The sequence below is a fragment of the Protopterus annectens genome, chromosome 10.part0 (assembly GCF_019279795.1).
Source record: "Protopterus annectens isolate FY-2018-M chromosome 10.part0, PAN1.0, whole genome shotgun sequence".
NCBI classification, from domain to species: domain Eukaryota; kingdom Metazoa; phylum Chordata; order Ceratodontiformes; family Protopteridae; genus Protopterus; species Protopterus annectens.
In genome coordinates, this window is record NC_056744.1 from 848,065,707 (window position 1) to 848,090,199 (window position 24,493).

Consider the following 24,493-nt stretch of genomic DNA (forward strand, 5'->3'; position numbering starts at 1 on the left):
TTTTCAATGCACAAAGCATTTACAAGTGTAAGTTCCTGCTGGAGAGCTTGTTTGCCAGAGAAGGTTTAGACAATGACTCCTAGTTTGCATTCATGTGCAGACTTGACTATCCATAGGTCTTGGTTTTTAGTCTGTAGAACAGAGAAGTATATACTGGACAAAAGTGGTCCCAGCACTGAGTCCTCCAGGAAACCACTGTTCACCTTCATGTTCTCTGATGATGCCCCTGCCACCTGCATAATGTGTGTGTAAGATTATGTTCAACAGGGTTTTAAGGTTGAAAGTAATTTTGTTACAAATATGTAACATAAATAAGGTATAAAATAACGCTTGCTTAAATGCAGAAACAGAGTTTAGTAATATATGATCAGCATCCATACTAAATGAACATGGCTTGGAAAATAAGGAATCTGCTGAATGGACATTTTTTCTTTACAAACAGGATGTATGCAAGAGCACAAATGCAAAATCTGCTTTTAAAGAACACTGTGACAACGTGTTTCCTTAAAAAACATGTCTTTCTGCATTTGGCACAAGAACAGATGTTCTTATACAAAGATACAAATAGAATACTAAAGACAAAAAAAAGGATGTTCACACTGTCAGAAAAGCTGAAAAATAATATCATTAAGTCAGCAGTGTGCGTCAGCATCTGCAACAATCAGTATTGTTTCTACAGGATGAGCAATTCTCCAAAATAGTATATCAAGAGGAAATGTATATGTATGTTGTTGTGTTGTGTCTTTCGGCTTATCCCGGTTAGGGGTAGCCACAGCGGCACTCCGGTCTGCTAATGTTTAGTAGTGGATTTTTACGTGCCGAGTTACCAACCCTGACACACACCCTTCAATGAAGGCACGCTCATTCACGCATGCCTCCACACAGAAGACGCTCTAGCTGAGTATGTATGTGCATGACTAAAATTGTATATAAAGATCAGTATTAATCCAGTTATGTTAGGGGTATTGGTAGGGACACATTTGTCTGAGGTAAATGTTATATCTCTCACATCATCTGTACTATATGAGAAGTAAAGTGGAACAGTACTTTAAGCTCCAACGTTAGTCCGTCTGGTTTATTATAAAAAGTTATTTGTTACTGCTCTAAGTTGATGCTGCAAAGTATATTCTCTCATCAGTGTATATTCTGCAAGTTTCTGTATGCAGCAGACTGTGAATGCAAACATAACCAGGCTTTGATTTCAGCAGAATCCAGCCAGCAAGACTGAGTGTTTTAAGAAGACTTCAAATCCATCACAGTAAGCAGCACCATATAATTTTTCAATGGCCAGCTAGCCAGCATTTGAACCTAAAATCTGCATTCAAAGACAGCGGGAGTAATGGTAAGCCCTGCAGAGGGTCACTTCAGTCAAATTGCAGTAACTAACATTTGTACGTATGTGTAAATCCTAAACAGAAGTATTCCAGTTTATGCAGCTTGCAGTAGTAAAGTTTTTTTAGATGTCTAAATCCAGAGTGAGACTAGTTCGGGAAAGTCGCAGTGCCATAAATTCTCCAGGAAAAGGTGGATATCTACTTTGTACAGCAGTCTGCTGCCTGTTGTGCTTCCCCAGCTTCTCAAGTGACTCTGAAAAATTTCCAGCCATCAGCAACAGCCTGATCACCTGTTTTCTTGCTAACTGGTAAGACATTTTTCTGTGTCACATTTTTAGTATGGATGCTATTAGACAGTTTGCATATTATTAGACATTTTGGATGTTATTAGACTGTATGGATATTATTATTAGACGTAATTCGTGTAGGAGTAAACCAAGCTTTAGTAAATTGCAATGTTGGTGTACACAGCACATTAGTGAAAGTAAAACCTTATTAGGGCAGGTTGATAGTAAGGCATTATGCAAATGTATTACAATATTTGACTGGTATCTCAAAGAAAACCATGTGGGGTATGACAAATGTTTATTGTGCGATTCAACAAAAACTGCATTTTGTGTATTATGACATAAAAAAGTATTGCATCATATTGCTAAAAAATAGACTATGAAGACAGATCATGATACAGAATTAACTAAGGATAAAGTGTTTTTATTATATTCAGATGTTGAACAGTTATGTCTTGTCACCACATGTGAGTCAAATCAGTTACTAACAGGACCTCTAGTACATTTTGTTACAAAAGAATGTAATAAACTTTTAAAAGACAGACACAATGAGTTTAGGAAGCTTAGACAAGTTATAGATACATCTTTTCAAAAGTGCATAGGAGTTTTAGATTCAGCAGAACAGGTTACTGAAAAATATCAGAAAGACCATGCAACATTACAGGAAACTCTTCAACAGCAGTTGCAGGATAAAGGAAATAAATTAGCTGAACTGACAGAGACTGGGAACTTTCTGCATACACAGCTAATCTGTGCAAAATAAATATATTTTATAATATGTTTGTGTTTTGAAAATGCTTAAGCACACATGCTAAGATCTGATGTATGGACAAATCATTCTTAAATGTTTTACTTTCATAGTTTCATAGTTTCATAGTTTAGTACTAGGCTATCTGCCCTGGGGCATTTGTAAGCCTAGCCATAGTGATGTGGCTTTCGCCACCCCATGAAATGGTACAAAAATGCACAGAATAGATTTAGAATACTGTGCCTCTGTCTAGTAGTGACACAATGAAGCCCCCCTTATATAATAGAATTAGTTTACTGTGCCCCTGTCTAGCAGTGACACAGATGTGACCCCTGGGGTAAACTTACGATCTCCCATCCACTCATCAAGATTTCTCTTGAAGAGAGTCAGTGAGGGGCTCTGCCTAACATGAACTGGGATCTTGTTCCAAAGCATGGGAAGCCTCTGGGTTATGAATCTATCCCTCCAGCATGTCCTATTCATACTTGTGCCAAGGTTTAAGTCTTTAGCTCTCGTGGTCCTGATGGATTTGGATTTTTCATTCAGTTAAAGCAAGACATTTATCAGTAGTACAGTAAAATAGACCATATAACTGCTATTCTAATAGCATAGTCAAAAGGTACACAACAGTTTTAGTGTATAAAAATTAAATAAAAGTAGTTACACTAAACTGTTCTAGTGTATAAAATTAAATGAAAATAGTTAATAATAAGAGTAAAGATTTAAAGTCACAAGACTGGCATGCTCAAATAAAGATATAAAGATACAAGACTGACATGCATGTTTTTTCTTTTCATCTAAAATACATCTGTTACAATGCACAAGAATAACAGGCAGACAACAGCAAATATAAATAATGTAAATATAAACATGTGTTAGTTAAGCTAATATCCATTTGTTTTTTACAATTTTTATATAATTGTATAGTAACACCACACCAAACAGTTAAAGTTCTGAATTTTAAAAGAAAAGAAAATCACAAATGGTATTATTCAAACAGTTTTTCTAAAATTAATGGCAGGGCAGTTAAATAAATAAAAAAAATACTGAAAAATATGTAAGCTAATTGTAAAATAATGTTTAGTTTGCATAGCTATGCAAATCACAATCAAATTAAAGGAAAAATGCAAAAAGAATTAATTATAGCTTATAGAGTCTGAAATGTGAGCTCAGACCTTCCTAGACTAGATGAATAGTTACAGGAAATGTTGGAAAGATAAGATAAAAACAAGATTGCTTGCCGGACAAGTAGCTCGAATTTTTCTAAAACATTATTGTTATTAAAACATAATTGTTAAAATGTTTACAGGCAACACTATTTGGTAATTGTAATAAAATGTCACAATTGTGCATAGATGTCACTTATAATCTGTTTGCAAGTAAATGTTAAAAGAAAAAAAAAACTCAGTTGCATCAAGTACAGCCAGCAAATGGGCTATAGTATACATATAGTTCAAATAAATTGTGCAGGAGGGTGTAAATGCCTACTAGTGGTAATAAACAGCAAAAGCTTTATAAAAATGATCAAATCAGACAGGGGTCTATAGTTTAGCAACCTAATAAAGCAAATGTATAACCAAAGTATTGGGCTGGTATACTCCATTTTCACAGCGTAAAGCAGATAAACAATAGTGCAATACTACCGGGGGAGGGGTACTTTCTCAGTTTTATACTGACTGTGTGAGCAGTATGTATTGCAAAAGGGTCTAAAATAAAGCTACAGAAAGAAATATCTCATTCCTTCTTGACTATACTCTTTTAGGGGGGAGGGAAAAACAGGTATTAGTGTATTAGAAATACTGGCAAACTGGATTAAACCTGACAGGATAAGATATTTTACAAGTTGTTAATAGCTATCATAATGGTTATTATTGTATTGTTTAGTATTAAATTGTATTTACAACCTGTTAAACTGTAAAGCTATACAAGAGATTGTTTAAAAAACAAGAGATGGCTTAAAATTGCTTTATTACAGCTATACAAGAGAGAGTAAAGATATGTAAAACAATTGAACAAGACTGGTCACTATTTGTAATATTTTTTGGCAAAACAATGTTGGTATAAAAAAGCATGAATGTTTCTAATTGCAGAGTATGTAGTTTAAAATAACAGGACATATGCCTTTGGTGCCATTTCCACTAGATATTTCTAAAGAGACATAAACATTTTCCAAGATTTTGCTTAATATTAATGTTATTAAATTTGTAAGATTAGACTAAATGTACTTTATGGTCTTTGTATGTACAAATGCAGAAGAATTCAGTACAAATGATAGTCTTTGTATGTACAAATGCAGAAGAATTCAGTACAAATTAAATTAATGTCTAGTAATGAATATGTGTAAAAAACCATGTTTAAAAAATGGGTCCAGGGTACCTACTAGATTGAAATGCATGAATAGCAAACAGTCTGTGTAAATACATACTGTACAGGATACATTGTAATAAGTTCAAAAGTAATTGGTCAAGTTGTAATATCACTGGTTTTACCCCAGTTAGAGGAAAATTATATTAAAATATTGTACTCATACAGCTAATGGACTAATATGTACATAGCATTCTATAGTGTATAAATCATGTTTTATTTAAATCCTCAAGTATTAAATATACTGAAATAATTGCATTCAAATATTTATTATCTAAGTCCATTTCAGTACTTTAGCGAGATGTTAATGGGCAGTTCAGAGACATGACCACAATGTTCTGGTTAAAATTACATTAAAACTGTATATTTTTAGCAGTGTATAAATGCTTGCAGTAGCACATAGTTCTTGTCTCTTATAGTTAATTCAACAGTTGCAAACAGTTAATGGAACAGTTCTAAGTCATAAATTAAATTTTGTAATTGCAAAAGAATAAATTAATCAAGTTAAAAAATAAAATTAAAGCAGACACAGCCCATAATTGATGAAATATTTTCACAGAATGGTCTGCAAAAGAAAAAGTTGTTAAATACATTCAGTTTTGGTAGTAATACTTTTATATTATTGTATTAACTGTGTAAAATTGCATTTTGACTTGTATCAAAAGAAGACTAAAGGTTTTGTTTCTTAATGTGTTTCTATATAATGTGATCAAAATACATATTAGTATAAAGTGTTTTGAGTACATTAAAATAAAAAGAGGGAATTGTAAGATTATGCTCAACAGGGTTTTAAGGTTGAAAGTAATTTTGTTACAAATATGTAACATAAATAAGGTATAAAATAAAGCTTGCTTAAATGCAGAAACAGAGTTTAGTAATATGTGATCAGCATCCATACTAAATGACCGTGGCTTGGAAAATAAGGAATCTGCTGGACATTTTTTCCTTACAAACAGGATGTATGCAAGAGCACAAATGCAAAATCTGCTTTTAAAGAACACTGTGATATGTTTCCTTAAAAAACATGTTTTTCTGCATTTGGCACAAGAACAGATAATCTTATACAAAGATACAAATAGAATACTAAAGACAAAAAACAGGATGTTCGCATTGTCAGAAAAGCTGAAAAATAATATCATTAAGTTAGCAGTTTGCGTTAGCATCTGCAACAATCAGTATTGTTTCTACAGGATGAGCAATTCTCCAAAATAGAATACCAAGAGGAAATGTATATGTATGTGCATGACTAAAATTGGGTATAAAGATCTGTATTAATCCAGTTATGTTAGGGGTATTGGTAGGGACACATTTGTCCCGAGCTAAATGTTATATCTCTCACATCATCTGTACTATATGAGAAGTAAAGTGGAACAGTACTTTAAGCTGCAACGTTAGTCCATCTGGTTTATTATAAAAAGTTATTTGTTACTGCTCTAAGTTGATGCTGCAAAGTATATTTTCTCATCAGTGTATATTCTGCAAGTTTCTGTATGCAACAGACTGTGAATGCAAACATAACCAAACTTTGATTTCAGCAGAATCCAGCCAGTAAGACTGAGTGTCTTAAGAAAACTTCAACTCCATCACAGTAAGCAGCACCATATCATTTTTCAATGTGTTCTGTCTTTCAGGCAATATGCTATCTCTTACCACATAGGGCTCTATTTGCAACATGCTTAGTTTATTTATTATGCTAGCATGGGGAAAAGTGTCAAATGCCTTCGCCAAATCAAAGTAAGCTGTGTGCACAGTGTGACTGCCATCCCTGGCTTATTTTACCCTTTCAAAGAAGTTTACCAGGTTTATTACACTGGGTCTCTTTACAAAACCAAACTGCTGAGATCCAGCCTAATGAGATTTAAGGAGTTTGTTATGTTGTGTTCTATGGGCTTCACAAATGAGACTTGTTAGATTGATGGGCCTATAATGGCCATAGTATGTATTGGCACAGCCTTTCTAAAGTGACATCAGCAGTGTCATGATGTGTCATATGTCAATCTTTGGGGACTGAGCTTCTAGTTAGACTCTGGTTAAATAATTGATGGTGAGGATCCTCCATGGCATGTTTATGCTATTTAGCAAATAGCCTGGTATGTTATCTGGTACCATGAAAAACAGTTTCTTCTTTTTGCTCAGCACTTTTAGTACAGCTTCAACAGTGATTATCTGGGGTTCTAGAGATACAGGGATCATAGGACATTGGATAGTCATCTCAGGTGTAAAATGTGCACTAAATTAATTTACTAGTATGCTGGCAATCTACACCAGGTCCAAGCAGCTTTTGTCATTTAGTATACGTTCTGTGGATCTTGGAGTGTTGTTTGTTTTTCCTAACCTAACTAAAGTAGGATTTGTAATTGTCCTTGGCTTCAGATGCCAACCTGAGTTCATGGGTTGCCTCAGTGGATGTAATAGTCTTTCTTTTAAATTCTTAGTCAAATTCCAAATATTTTCCTTGAGATTTTTAGATTTGCTGTACACACTAATGAGCTTTTTGTTTTTATTGTCGATTTTATTTATATCACTGGACCACCAGGGTTGTTTGCTTTTCACATTCCCATTATACTTGGAACTGGGTAGAACTACTAATTTTATCCATTTATTATGGGGGTAAAAACTCCTTAGCAAATCTACCTGCTGAGATGATGTCTGGGTGATGTTGTTATAACTGAATTTTGACACTTCATCAGAGAATTTGAGATTTTTGTGACTGAATATTTGAAGTCTGTTATACTGGCTTCAGTGGGTTTAGATAGTTTGAAGGAAAAGGTTTCTAGTTTATGGCATAACTTAATCAGAAGAGTTACTAGTGGAGTTGTGCATGAAGATACTACACTTATCAGTATTAAATCTAAATTATGTTGTCCTCTGCTTAGGCTAGTAATAATCTGGCTCACTGAGTTTTTTATTTATTAAACCTAAAAATCTTTTGAGCATATCCTGCCATGGAGGTGTAGGTACTCTAGTCAAATGGGGAGGGGGTGTTAGGTAAAGTCTCATAAAATTGTGGTGTTCTTATTTATGATGAGTTAATTCATGACATTTATGAACCTGATATGAACCTCCAGGGTCATGGAAAGTTTCCTGTAACAGAAGATAAATTTTGTTTACATTTGGAGTTCAATCAGTTCATATTCTGGGCCTCTGGGAATCTATCTGGAGTTGATGTATTTTTGTTAAATATGGATATGCCACCACAACGGGTCTGAAGGCATGGTTCCCAGAACATAGTAGAAAGTTGACAGTCTTGTTAAGCTTTGATTCCACTTACTCAAAAATATACAAACAGAGAGCACTTACTTCATTTCACAACAATCACATCCTGACATCAGTGAAAATTTCTTCATCACTGATAAGCACACATTCAGTTGAATTTATTTTCTTTCCTCTCATGTTGAAGGTCACCCCACAAAATCTGCAACCCTTCTGTGGCATCCCCATCTTTAATCCAAATAGTACATTTTACATTAAATCCCACCTTACATTTATCTGTCCTTAGTGTAGTTAATCATAAGCACCCCAGGACACTGCTACCCTCAGCACATAAGCACATGCATGAGCGCACGCACACACACACACACACACACACACACACACACACACACACACACACACACACACACACACACACACACACACACTCATGACAGGGGAATAAGTACCACTGTTCTAAGTATGCATTTGTTGCCCATTCGCTTAATGCATCTGAGACAAAGTGTACATTGTGAGGTACAAGCCCTAAAAAGTACTCTTTCATAATGGAAATGTTCTTTCATCAAAAATACAAAAATTTATTTTATGAGTTACTAATATGTCCTGGGATAGACAGGCATCCTATTCAGTATTACTTTCTCTGCCTTGCATCCACAGAGTGCTGATATATGAAGAGGCAGGAAGTTTGTAATACCCAGAGTTGACTAGGCTAAATTAAGAGGACTATGAAAGGCTGGCAGACCCAAAAGAGAAAGAAGAAATGGAATGGGAATGGGGAAGAATGGCAAAAAGGAAGTTCACAGGAAGTGATGGCCTGCCAGTAGAAGTGTGTAAATTGAGGAAAACATAAATGATACACAGATGGCTGAGATATTTAATGGAATAATAGAAGGGAGCTACTACCCCTGAAGTCATGGATGGCAGCAATTATATCAGTAATTCACAGGTAAATGAAGGATCCACTGTCTCTGTCTACCTCCAGACCAATCTTGATACTGAACCATGACTATAAGTGCTTCATGGTACATAGGGATCAGACTAGGTTCATGAGGAGACAGAGCAAGCTGGATAATTTAATTAAGACTCTATTAATAGTGCAGAAAGCCCAAAAGAGGAGAGAGAAGTTAGTATTGATTCTCTGGATACTGAGAAAGTGTTTAACCCAGCAGGATGGAAATATATGCGTGAAACAGCAAAAAGGTGGGGGGGGGGTTCCAAAGCAATGGATAGATACAATGCAAGCAGTGTTTGTAGGAGCAATGGCAAGGATATCAATAAGTACAAGGCTGTCGGACACAATAATGATATAAGGCAGGATTGCCCATTGTTTCCACTCCTATTCACATTGTACGTTGAACCCCTGATGGAGAGGGTCTATATCATAAAAATGAAACATTATTTGGTCAAATACATAAACGTCGACACATAAAGAGCGAACTAAGTAAACATTGAAGTACTAAAGTGAAATCCAAAAGATCGAAAAGGGAATATAAAAAGAAACAATGGGAGGCTCCCAAACATGCAACAAAATCTAAAAGTTTTAGGATTTTTGCATGGAAGTGTTTGCATAGGTATTTTATGCCCTTTGTAGACTTCAGAGAATTTCTCCACAGGTAGACAGCAATTGTTGTAGGTGCAATGGGAAAGAGAGGGGTACCTGTAGCGTGTTTTTTGATAATGCAATGAGTTGACAGATTTTAGAAATTCCCTACAGGGTACTTTGTCAGAAATGTTGAGGGAGCAGATTATTTAACTAAGGAAATGATTCTTTTGATATATAAAAACTGAATTGCCTAGGCAGAGTAAGACCCTACTAAGTTTAGTGCTGTTATCTGCCAAAAAAAAGCAATTACTAGAAAATGGAAATCAAAAACAAAACTTATTATTGAATGTTGTAAAGAAGATATAGGAATTAGAGGTGGGTTCATTAGAAAAACAAAAGGACAAACTGTATTGCAATAAATGGAATGTATCTTCAGTAGGAGTGATATTTCAGAGAAGACAAGACTTGATCAATCTGTGTAATGTTAAATTGAATAATAATTGTTAAGACAGAAGTCATATTTGTACATTGCAGGAAAATAATCTTTGTAATGGTTTGCTTTCTCTTTTATAATTGGATGTGTACTTATCACTTTGCAATACATGATAGTAATAACGATGTTTAAAAACATTTTTTCTTGATGCAACTTTCATCTAATTTTACGTTATCAGTTAACTTGATTATCATTTGCCATTTCTCTCTTACATCTGAGAAGAATATTCCAAAAAGAAGTGGTCCCATTACTGTGCCCTGTGGGACACCAATATTAATCACTACCAGGATAGATAGTTATCTCCCCACCTTTACTTTTTATGTACCGTTGTTTAAAGAATGTTTTAGCTATTCATTTATGAATGAACTGACATTTAATGTTTAACATTTTTCAGTTATTCCCTTATGTGGAATAGTGTCAAATGTCTTAGCCAGTCAAAATAAGCAGTATTAACTATTAGCCCTTTGTCAAGTGTTACTGTTGTTTCTTCAAAGCATGCCACAAAGATTCAGAAAGCAAGATAATCCTTTAACAAGCCTATACTGTTCCACACATAACAGAAATCGGACACCTGTGTACTTTGGAGTGGATATACACATTGAGGGTGATTGGTACCCGTCTCTCCTGTAAAAAAGATTTTCTTATTTTGAAAACTTTGGAGTGTCACTGCTTTGAGTTGCAGCCCCCCCCCCCAAGGTTTTAGAAGTTTTGGGGTCAAATAACCATGTCTGTAAAACAAGATGCAATTATTCGCAATAATCACATGGTTGTTTTACTCTAAATAATTTACTCTAAATAATTTCTAAACTTCCTATATTATTGAAACAATTGCAATTAGAGAAAAATGACTGTGATACAAAACTCATTTACTTGTTTTAAAATTTTACATGTCACAAATCTCCTGTCCGCAGCTAATGAGTATGTTTCATGATAAGTCACACCATTATAGTATATGTTTCATAAGGTTCATAGCTGCATACTAGACTAATGACCACAGGGGCCTTTATAAGCCTAGTCATGCATCCAAAATGTATCCAACAAGTTTTGGTGTCCTAGATGTTATTTTCAAGGTACATGTAAGCTAGGGCATGGGTGACCAGGCAATTACAGGCTATCTCTGTCCATTAGAGACATAGATGTGAAACCAGAGGTGAATTTCCAGTTTCCCATCCACTCTACACTTAAATATGGTTAGGGAAAAGCTCTGCTTCACATGGATGGGTAGCCTGCTCCAGAGAAGGAGTATTTTCTGTGACACATACCTGTACATCCAACATATCCAGTTTATGTTGCAAGCAAGTCCCTAGATTGAGTGGTTCTGATGCTATTTGTTTTGCAAAGTCCATCAGAGTGGGTTCCAAGGATGCCTGGTATGCCAGGCATAGATTGCCCCAAAACAGTCTGTAGGAGACAAAGTATAAGGATAGAGCTTTGAGGTGATCCATGTAGGACATTCTGTTAATGTTCTGTATTGTTTTTGTGAGGAGCTTATGTGGACATTATAGATGTTGCATGTGCCTGGTCAGATACATACCAAAGGGTGGTTGTTGTACTCAATGACTGGTATAATGAGGGTTGAATACAGTGAAATGATGACTTCTCTGGATCTAGATGGCAGGCCCTTGTTTATAAGTTGAGCAACATATAATGATTTCCTTATTAGAAGGCTAAGCCCTCATAAGTTTAACTATACCTGCATATTAACATACCTGGGGATCCCTGCATTTTCTTCGGGATCCCCTTCATGTGCTCAAGTTGTGAGTACCCATTTCATACCTGCTGAAGCATGGCAGTTTGATGCATTGTTTTCTTACAGTTGTTTGATTACTACATTTTGTAGCAATGCTTACTGGTTTGAGATGTATTAGTTTTCACTGACTGCAAAACCACAGCACCATACAGAAACAGTAAGACTATTTTAATGTTTTAAATGATTGCTCTTTCTTTGAGCTGAAGTGACAAAAGAATGAGAATAATAACGTAAAAGTGGGTGTGGGAGGTGCAGCGGGCTTATTTGATTCACTTTGTGAGTTGTATAATTTCAAGAAAGTTACTTCCCATTTCAGTACTTGTGATTTGATCAGATGTATAGTCAAGAATGCACTTTCATGCATTCAGGGATGCATATTCATGCAGTGACAAGTTTAATTTTGTGGTATCACACTGGAATCTTTTAACTTTAACAAACCAGCCAGCTATCCAGATCTAAGTTGCTACAGATGTCATCCCCGCCTTTGAAACTTTGTCCAATTTATGCATTCTAAAGCACCCCGACACTCTGACCAGTCTAAGGACCAAAGTAAAGCACCAAAACAAAGACACTGGTTCCTCAGACCTCTTTTTTTTAAACAGTGAATAATCCAAAAATTGTTTAGCGCTTTCATCAAATAACATTGACTTCATCAGAACAGTTAAAAACTGAGCCCACTAGGTTTAAATACTACACAAACCAAATCTGATAGGACACAAAATCTGTCAATCAATGAATAAATTTAAAAAGTATTTTCCACAGTGAATTGTCACATGGTAAACCTAAATTTCATTAAATATACAATATGTATGTAATATTTATAAAGGGTTCCTATTACGCGATCAAAAATCCCTTTAGGCGAATACGAAGAAGTCGAACCGTATTGCGCGAAGTACGTAAACCCCGAACAGTCAAAACCGCAAATTTCGAAATGTCGATTTGTTTTGGTTGGCCCATCTGCGGTATAGCTACGTAAGGTAAGTGTGCGATAGATAGGACTTTAGTGCTAGGATTTGGGTTAAGGTAAGTGCATAGATAGGTAATGTATGTAAGAGTTAGTGTAGTGTTAGGTGTAGGGTCTTTTTAAGTGTATGTATGTGTATTATTTATTTTATTTAGGTGTATGTCTGTAGGGGATGTGTACGGTAGTTACGGACCATAGGGTTAGGGAGGGGTTAAGGAGAGTGCATAGATAGTTGTGTTTGTGGGGATTAGTGTAGTGTTGGAGGTAGTGTTTTGGTGCTTTAGTTTAGGTTAGAAGTAGGGTTTGGTTAGTGTATGTATGTGGTTTATTTATTTTGTTTGGGTAGGTAGTATGTAGCGGGTGGTGAGGTTGGCCGACTATGACAGTTCGATATTTTTTTTTTCGCGGTTTAGTGCTTTCGGGATTTTTGCGGTTCGCGGTATAGGGGTCGATGTTTCGGTATTCGCGCATAGGGTTTTTCGCTTTGGTAATATAGACTCTTTAGAAAATACAAACAGATTATATATATATATATATATATATATATATATATATATATATATATATATATATCTATGTATAAATTCATAAAAATATCTAAAATTGTATGTTTTGAAAATTCTATCTAAAACAAGTAGACAAATGAAGATTTCCTTTGTGTAAAAAGTGGTTAAACTTTGGCTGCCTTTTCTTTCAAAACTGGTGTTATAGACACAAAGTCATTAAGACCTGGGTGTATATTAGCAGCCAACCATAGTTGCCACATCATTTCTTTTTTATTTAAAATGTTTTTCCAATCACTTCCTCTTAAGTTCATTTATACCTCATCTATAATGGCAAACCTAAAGCCTGAAAAGTTGTCACATACCTTGCTGCGTCTATAGAGGGCATTGGTTTCCTTTTTAGTTTTTTATATCATAGAAATGTTCATATATCCTTGATTTTAATGCCCTCTCAGTTTTACCCATATAAAAATCAGTGCAGGTATTACACTTAGCAAGGTAAATTATTCTTTTAGTGATACAATTACCTTTTTTAAAATACATTTTACTATTAGCATAGTCAGCTAGAGTAACATGTGGCTCTTGTAGTATAAATTTACATTGATTATATCTCCCACATGTTTTATTCCCCACTTCTTCATTCTCATCTCTACTTGAAGGATTACCCTCTAATATGATTTTTAACTTTTTTCCAACTTTAATGGAAAAGGTGGGTTGGTTCCCTACCATTTTGTATATGTCATTACTAGCCTTAAATATGTTCCAGTTTTTATATAAAATGTTCTTGATACCTTTATAACAAGGACTGTATTCTATAACACATGTCTGAACAAAGTTACATGAATTAGATTGTACATTGGTTCCTGTGACACAAGTACCAATGGTATCTGTTAACTTTCTGTCTAATAAAGGTTTGTATTTAACACCCCATCCATCAAAAATTTCTTTAAGGGTATTTTCCACCAAGTCAACAGGGTGACCTCATTCTAAAAACATTGATTTCAAGATGCAAAATTCTTGATCTAAATCTTCCTTATGCGAGGTCATCCCGGCTATTCTGATGGCCTGCCCTTTGACAATACTTTTTTTATGAAAAAGTGGGTGATAACGATCAAAATGTAGATAAGAATTGCAAAAAGTATGTTTTCGAAATACCTTAGACCTAAAACAGTTAGAGTCTTTGATAATCAAGGTATCCAAATAACTCATCTCAAAAGAGTCAAAGTGATAAGTAAACTTAAAAAAACTGATACTGTTGTTCAGATATTCTATAAACCCAGGAATTGTATCTATTTCACCCTTCCACAGGATAAAAATATCATCCACGTATCTGTTGTAAATAAGAATATCGTTATAAAAATTGCTCTTAAAGACATGTTCTAACTCCCAACCCAACATGACTATATATGCGTATACTGGAGCGCACGCTGCTCCCATTGCAACTCCAGTTATTTGTTGGAAATATTGTCCCTCAAAATAAATATAATTATTTTCCAAAATGAGCACCATGATTTCACAAACTAACTTTACTCTATCCTGACTGAGGTTGGAACAAAAATAAAGAACTTCTTCAAAAAATTTTAAACCCTCATCTTTGGGTATACTTGCACTCCAGTATATGCAAATATAGTTATGTTGGGTTGGGAGTTAGAACATGTCTTTAAAAGCAATTTTTATAATGATATTCTTATTTACAACAGATACCTGGATGATATTTTATCCTTTGGATGGGTGAAATAGATAAAATTCCTGGGTTTATAGAATATCTGAACAACAGTACCAGTTTTTTTAAGTTTACTTATCACTTTGACCCTTTTGAGATGAGTTATTTGGATACCTTGATTATCAAAGACTCTAACTGTTTTAGGTCTAAGGTATTTCGAAAACATACTTTTTGAAATTCTTATCTACATTTTGACAGTTATCACCCACTTTTTCAGAAAAAAAAGTATTGTCAAAGGGCAGGCGATCAGAATAGCCAGGATGACCTCGCATAAGGAAGATTTAGATCAAGAATTTCACATCTTGAAATCAATGTTTTTAGAACGAGGTTACCCTGTTGACTTGGTGGAAAATATCCTTAAAGAAATTTTTGATGGATGGGGTATTAAATACAAACCTTTATTAGGTAGAAAGTTAGCAGATACCATTGGTACTTGTGTCACAGGAACCAATGTACAATCAAATTCATGTAACTTTGTTCAGACGTGTTGTAGAATACAGTCCTTGTTATAAAGGTATCAAGAACATTTTATATAAAAACTGGAACATATTTAAGGCTAGTAATGACATATACAAAATGGTAGGGGACCAACCCACCTTTTCCACTAAAGTTGGAAAAAATTAAAAAATCATATTAGGAGGTAATCCTTCAAGTAGAGATGAAAATGGAGAAGTGGGGACTAAAACATATGGGGGATATAATCAATGTAAATTTATACTACAAGAGCCACGTCACTTTACCTAATTATGCCAATAGTAAAATGTATTTTAAAAAAGGTAATTGTGTCACTAAAAGAATAGTTTACCTTGCTAAGTGTAATACCTGCACTGGTTTTTATATGGGTAAAACTGAGAGGGCATTGAAATCAAGGATATATGAACATTTCTACAATATAAAAACTAAAAAGGAAACCAATGCCCTCTATAGAGACAGCAAGGTATGTGACAACTTTTCAGGCTTTAGGTTTGCTATTATAGATGAGGTACAAATGAACTTAAGAGGAACTGATTGGAAAAACATTTTAAATAAAAAAGAAATGATGTGGCAACTACAGTTGGCTGCTAAGATACATCTAGGTCTTAATTACTTTGTTTCTATAACACCAGTTTTGAAAGAAAAAGCAGCCAAAGTTTAACCACTTTTTACACAAAGGAAATCTTCATTTGTCTACTTGTTTTAGATAGAATTTTCAAAACATACAATGTTAGATATTTTTATGAATTTATGCATATATATATATATATATATATATATATATATAAATCTCTTTGTATTTTATAAATATTACATACATATTGTATATTTAATGAAATTTAGGTTTAGCATGAGACAATTCACTGTGAAAAAAAATGTTTTAATTTATTAATTGATTGACAGATTTTGTGTCCTATCAGATTTGGTTTGTGTAGTATTTAAACCTAGTGGGCTCAGTTTTTAACTGTTCTGATGAAGTCAATGCTACTTGATGAAAGCGCTAAACTTTTTTTTTTGGATTATTCACTGTTTAAATAAAAAAGAGGTCTGAGGAACTAGTGTCTTCATTTTGGTGCATTACTTTGGTTCTTAGTTTTGATTTGAAGCACCTACCACAATATTTTCGTTTTACTCTGACCAGTCTGTTGGAGCCTTACATTCTAATGAGCTTAATTTCATTTCACCATCCAAGCCTCAGCCATCTTCTTCTAATTCTAAAACCAGCATCTCCTGTATGAATAATATACATCTATTTATATTTGTAATTACTTCATACACCACCTTGCCAATGCAGTGCTTACAGGCTGCACATTTTATCCTTCCAATGCAGGAACGAGACAGTTCTGCATTTTAGGTTGATCTCTTACTTTCTCTGACCAACAGTATTATATACCAAATCTAGATCCAAAACCTAACATTCTGCAAAACATTCAATTGACATAATGGTCTTTAGTATTGCCCTCAGCCACACCTCTGCTACATCAGGTAAAACTGGAAGCTCACTCAAGAAGCCTCTCAGCAATTCAAAACTGCCACTTCAGAAACACTTCTGCAACAAAGGGCAGGGGAGGTTTTTTTTTTTTTTTTTTTTTTGGCGTCTGTGCCAGATTTCTCCTAATTAGTTCAAACCATACATCACTACCTCTTAGTACAAGAATTCTGTTCAAATTCAAAAATAATGGTGGGAGGAGACAAAGACCCAAACAAATCAGGGACAGATTTAACTATTTCTCTTATTAAACTAGAAAACAGCTGCAATAACAATTTTTGCATAAGCATGCATTTTCCAAAGGATATGAAGTGTGAAACTCAAATGTCTATCATTATATAGTGACTGCAACCATAAATTTAATAAGCTAAGGCATAGACCAAAAGTGTAAGGCAAAAATTCTAGATATTCTGTGAAATTATGAACAATTAAGAGGTATAGTACAAAGTATTCTTCTGTTCTTCCCTGAAAGCTATAGGTTTGGTGGTATCTACAAGAACTTCTCTTTGGCTGTATGTGCACATGAAGATAATTAAATAAATACATAATGGGTTCACATAGTTTTATAAAAATCATCTTGCTCTAATGGTTTAGTAAAATAGCAATAGAGTAATCTCTTACTGCAGATATGACCTCACTTTAGAACCAAACAAAAACATTCAGAAGGTCAACCTAAGGAAAAAAAAGAGTACTGATTATACATTGAAATGATTGCTTGTATTGCATTGTTTAATTCTATGAGGCCTCCAGTGCTCAAATGGTCTGAAGCAAGTGCCTATATATTTAGGGCAGCACCATATCCCTCCACAAAAGGAATTATGTAGGAAAACTTCTCAGTATAACACTAGGGATGTTTACCCACTTTACAATTGCAGCAATCCTAACATATTTGCAGTGGGACTGGGATGCCACTAAAGTTTCTGTAGTGGCAAGAGGTTACATGCAATCCTGCTTTCAGGGTATAAGCAAAATGTGGTGATCAAGAGAAAAGACTGGAAAAGGAGCTGACAGATCTTGTGTTCAGAATAATTATGACTTGCTAAATAAAGCAAAAAAAAAATCTACTGGAGCCTATTTTCATATGATTTGGTTTCACAGCTGTCTTTAAACTGAACAATGTGTTGTGACAAGCAAGTAGTCTTCTGGTGGCATTCAACTTGACATGCGTGATACTACATTAGTTAATGCAAAACTGATCCATGGTAACACTTCATGAACAGGTTCATACCACATTCATACTGTCAGCTGTTTTACAGCCTCCAACAGGTATTAATTTTATCAGTAATTTAGATGGAGTATAAGGTTACTGAAATCGTACCTATGGATACTAATTACATGAGCTGATGTACACTCCTTGGCCTAAGCTGGAATCCCAGTTTACTTATTTGTTTGTTTGCTTTGTTTTGTTATTCACTCATATAAGGAATGCACTTAGGAAAGACTTTTAATATTTTAGTGTTTGGCACGCAAAAATGTGTGCCAAAAAAGAAGCTATTAGCCTAGTGGGACTAACCCAAAACAACAAAGGATAAATAAAAATAAAGTAAATAAAATTTCCTAATTTTCCCTAATCACAAAACTCCATGCACTTTTCCAAACGAGATTAATGCAAGGGTTTATAAGCAACTACTACTCATTTACATTGGGGTCACGTATTTTTTTACTTTACCTGGACTGAACAAACTAAATGGTAGTTTACTTGTATCTCAGATCCATATATTTAACTGTTTCATTTTCATTGTAGCTGTTTCTCATTTTTGCTTCTAAATATTTAGCAATTTATTAAAAATGTAAAAGAAAATAATGAACATAATCGAGTATGTTGTAGAACACAAAATTATTTGTAAAGAATGTTTCACAAAGGTCAGTTCTCTTTTTATGCTAAATGTTAATGATGTGACTGAAGCAAATGAACAACCATTGTTTAAATATATATATATATATATATATATATATATATATATATATATATATATATATATATATATATATAGTTGGTACATCTTTGGCGATCAAACCCTCTTCTACTGTCCTCAGTCACTCCAAATAAGGAAAAAGGCAAGGCAATGGTGTCCTCACTTATTTTCACAACTTGGGACAAGTGTTTTTCCCCCCATTTTATTTCCTGATCTCTCTTATCTGAAACCACCATCTCCCTTAGAGGTTGCTTCATTTTCATAATGGTTAGATAGTGCACAATTTCACACAAGCCAGTCACCAGCCTTTAAGGGCTTGTTTACCTGTTTAAACGTGGAGGTCCTAGTACAGCTCTTCTAGCCTCCAGCAGGGGTGCTGTTGCCATAAGAATATGGAATCCCTTCTCCTCTTCTCTCTGTTCAGCCAGAGAAAGTAAACCTGCCACTGCTGTGTTGTGTATGGATGAATGGAAGACATTGGTAATCTCCAAACTCTGGACCCCACCCAGTTCGGGTTTGCAAAAGGCAGATCACGGCTCCTAAACCTGAATGACTTCTTTGAAGCAGTCACCAAAGCCGTAGATGAGGGTAAGGTGGTTCACACAGCCTGTCTAGATCTTGCCAATGCTTTTGACACCATCCTCCACTCTGGAATTATAGATAAACTCACTAAACTAGGTATAAATCCCTATGTCACAAGATGGGTTGCCAACTGGCTCACGGACATAACCCACACTGTGAAAGTAGCAGACTCCAAATCCGACTTCAGACCACTGACAAGTGGAGTACCACAGGGTTCAGTCCTGGGTCCTCTCCTGTTTGGTATCTTCTTTTCTGAAGTACAGGCTAACACAGAAGGTTTTTGGCTAATGGAGTTTGCAGATGACTGCAAACTAGGAGCCATAATTGAAACTCCTAATGATGTGGACATCCTACAAAAGGGATTCACTGAGACAGATGCCTGGTGTCAAAGCCATGGCCTCAAGCTCAATGCCAAAAAGTGTATTGTCATCCCCTTTGGTAAACTTTGTACCCATGAGCTACCACATAGGTGGTAGTCTACTTAACACCGAAAGTGTGATAAGAGACCTCGGGACACAGGTGGACAGTAGTCTCTCCTTTGATAATCACATCACCACAGTAGTCAGGAAATCCTTCTATGTGGCACATCTCATCACAAAAGGTTTCTCATCCAGGAAAAAAGAGGTCATTGTTCCCCTCTACTCATCACTCATTAGACCCATTATACAGTACAACGCCCCTTTTGGTATGTACCTCACAAGACATCTACAACAAGTGGAAAGGCCACAGAAATACCTCACAAAGAGGATTACTGGCCTCAAATAGATGTCCTATGCAGACCGTCTCAAAAAACTCCAGCTTTACTCTGCCGCATATCGCCTACTCAGAGGCGATCTCTGCCTAACATACAAAGCTATGTCAAACCCAGAGCTGTTGGACATGCTCCACTTAAAGAAATCCCAATCCCTCCGAGCTACACGCTCTAGGGACCTAAACCTTGTCACCACAATAAACAGAACATGCTGGAGGGATAGATTCCTGTCCCAGAGACTTCCCATACTCTGGAACAAACTACCTATCTATATCAAACAAAGCTCCTCATTAGCACTCTTCAAGAAAAATCTTGATGATTGGATGGGAAATAGGAAATTCACCCCAGGGATCACTTCTGTGGCTCTGCTCGACAAGGGCCCAGGAAAATAATTTTCTTGGGTGGTGAAAGCCAGGTTACCTTTTTGGCTAGGCTTGTATAGGCCCTAGGGCCGATAGCCTAGTACCTACCTATGAACTTATAGGTGAGTGTGTTCATGAGTGCAATCAGGTAAGGGGGAGCGATCTTTGGTGAGTGCGTGTGTGTATGTGTGTGCATTTGTGTTAGGATTTGTGTAGCAGGAGGCAGTCTTTGTGTGGGGTGGATGCCATACCCTAAACTCGTCTAGGCTAATGAGCAAGGCATGAAATACTTGGAGGGATACTGTGAACCAAGTTATTGGGAATTTACACATAGTCACTTAAAAATTAATAGAACAAGAGATTTTGCATCACAAAAGACATACTGGAGATACTAGATACTAAGGAATTTTAAATATTACTCTTATTTACTTTAAAGGTTAACAGAGCAAAATATATTTTTGAGTTGAAATTATTCAAGCGTCAGTAGCACAAAGAAATAAAAAATGAAAAGCATAATGCCGAACTCTGTTTCCCTTAGGAAATCATTGCCTGTGCAGTTTCTAAATGGGCACCAGCATTTTCTAAATATGTGCTGACAATAATTCATTTCTTTAGAGAGGTTTCTCCCTTCCTTGAGTTGGTGCGACTGTGGAATTGGTATATATCATTTGGGTGGGGGGGTTTGCATGCTACATTGGGAAGGGGGTCCTGCCCTGCTGTAAAAAATAACTATTTTTTTTTTCTCTTTTGAATTTTGTATATTTTTTTCAGCATGTTGACCTTCAGGAAGTTTTCATTTCATAGTAGAACCCAAGCTTTGTCAGCAGGAAATATACATGGGAAGAACACTAGACACCAGGGACAGTCTTAGTCTTATCATTTAAAAAGTTAATAAAATAACAGGTTTTGCACCATAAAAGACATAAGATGCATGGGGAACACAAGATACCAAGGATACTGTCCAATATTACCCTAAGCTACTTATGAAATTAATCAACAATAGGTTTAGTAGTGCTTTAATAAGGATTCAAACCCTGTACGTTTGGCATAGAAAGCAGCTCATTAGCAAGACAGGGCTTTATTCTCTCCACTAATGGAGAACTTAACAGAGTAACACATTTTGCATGCTAATGTATTTTTTAAACAATAAGAATTATGAAACTGTAATCTTGGGTACTATTTACTGACTGTAGTATTGCATATGTTGCAAGGGACAGGGCAGGGATAAGAAGCAAAATCAGGGATACTCCATAAAATTAGGGCATTTGAGAAGGATGGGGGGGTGTGACTGTGTGAGGGGAGCTAACAACTGTCATAATTAATGGTCATGCTAAACACTTCTAGACAACACCAGAGAGAAATTTTAAATATTATCTTGAGTCACTTAAAAAAATGTAATAGACCAAGAAGACTAGCATCATGATGCAGCATCTTTAGAACAGGAAGAATGAAACTCTAATGTCTGGCATTATTGACTGGTTGTGATCACTGGTGATCTACTCAGGGCAATAAAAAATCAGGGAAATTCCATAAACCAAGGGGAAGGTAAAGAATATGGCTGTATGATTGCATGTGTGTTTGTGTGTGTATGCATGCGTGTGTTTGAATGACTGCATATGTGTGTAAGAATGCATTAGGGGGATGCCTGTGCCAACATGATGCATGGGCCACCAGTGGTGATTACCACAGGAAAGTGCTGACTACCACTGGTGGTAACACCACACCATTCAGATACATGCAGATTAGCCGATAATGAGGTCTTTCCTCATTGTGCCTAATGTGTCTCTCAATCGCATTTTCTACAATCACAAAAACTGCAACTTTTGGATGCAGCATCTTCTATAAGCACAGGATTACCTTTCTGAATCCTGCCCATGAAACACTGTAATTATATTACTATGATCCAGATTTCACCTTTATTTTCTTAGCAAGAAAATTGAACAGTGACATCCTGGTCAGTTTGACATTTTACGAAGTCCCCATCTTTTACAAAATAAGAAGTGCATTAAACTGTACAACTTATCAAATTAATATATATATATATATATATATATATATATATATATATATATATATAAAATACCCTTTCTCTTTTAAAAAGATAGTATATTCTAAACATTTTAAACCAACATGACTTCACAAAACAGAATGGAAAGCTAGGCTACAATGTAAAATATGCTTCCCAAACACCACACAACAAACCTAATTGACTCAGGAATGCTCCCTTCCCCAAGGAAAATATGCAAAGGCTGAAAAAGGAAATATTTAAAAAACTGAAGCATTTAGTTATTGGTGTGGACTAATATACAAAGCCCAGACACGTTTCTTCCAATGGTAGCACAACAGGTATCTTACTCATTTTGAATGACACTGTCGGGTAAGATTTACGTTTCACAATTTCATTCAATGATTAAAAATATAATCTTACTATATGATAGTATTAAATATGACACAGCACAGAAGATAGGAAATAGTTATGCTTCATAATTTGATAATTTGATTTAAAAGACTAGAATCCTGGTATAATAATATCAGACATGAAACGTTGCAAAATTGAGTGCAAGAAACACTGTAAGGTGTTATTGTAAGTCATTACTGCTAAAAAATAAGTTTGAATTACCTTCAGGATGAAAAATAACTGAAAAATTCCTGTTTTGCATGAATTGTCAAGGCTGCTCTCTTATCTAAGAAAGGAATGTTTTCACTGTGAGGAATGAATCCTAACAATTTGAAGACAGACACAAGAATCATGCTTTTGGTAAACTATTTATTTCTGACTCATGCTTGAATATAACCTTTTTGATGAGAAACTTGCAGTAACTGATGCTTTTCTAAAGGGAGGTGGATTATGTGTACAGCTTATTCTGGGGCTGTTTTTCATGGAAGAAGTTGGAATTAGTAGTTTGGAATGGTTTTGTGCTTATGGCATGTTCAGACAGGATTTTGGTAGATATGTGGGTGAATCACTGAGCATTTCTAGCAACTCTTGGTAGTTGGTGGAACTGCGTGCTGTGAGTAAACATCTTCAGATTTGCCGAACTGTGTGTGAAGTGGCATAATGTTTAACTCCTTGTCCCAGGAGTCCCTAAGGGAGAAAGGCAGCAGTCCCTGAGCAATCAATGCCCTTACTCACTACTTGCAGCAGCAATCAGCTTGGGTTTTGACGACTACTGGCCATGAACATTCCGACGGTCTATTCCTCAATAACTTGCCTTTGCTGCGCTTGTAATCAGCAAGGAAGTGTTTGTGAGTAGCAGTGTGGAGTTAAAGTGAGACATAGCAGGTAGGAGTCGAAATATTTACAGTTATTCCTCTCCCTGCCTCATATCGTGTGTGGCACATTATTACTTACTTACTTACACTCCCCTTTCCAGTTTAATAAACCAGTTTTCTCAGAAACATTACAAATTATGTGAGTTCGAAAATCTGGTTGCGATAATACGTAAGTACCCATGAAACAACAATAAAAGTAGGTAATATTTATGTTCAATAGTTTGACTCAATGATTAAAAGAATACAGTCCTAGTATAATTGTATAAAACATGACACAACAAAGAAAGTAGATGACATAAATGTAAAAAGGTACCCCAATAAGAGAATAAAATGACAACTAATACATGAAAAAGATGATTGATATCTGCAGAGGGACTGAATATGAAATGATGAAAGAAATGTAAAGCTGGGAGGACAATCAGGAAATTACCAGCTGCTGTCATAGATAAACAGTATGGCTGAGCAAATGACAAGTGTTAAAAGGATATAAAAAGGTGCAAATCAATCAAGCATCAACATACTTCACAGTTTAAAGAATAATGAGCACTTCATAAAAATAAAATCTGTAGATGAGATTAAACAGAAATATAAATAATTTAATATGGCTAGATGCTTTATACTGCATGCAAAGAATCTAAAGAAAGAGTGGGAAGAAGGTGCATTTAGTCCACTGCAGAAACAAACAATTTTATCACATTATCTAAAGGAACCTGAAGCAGTGCAA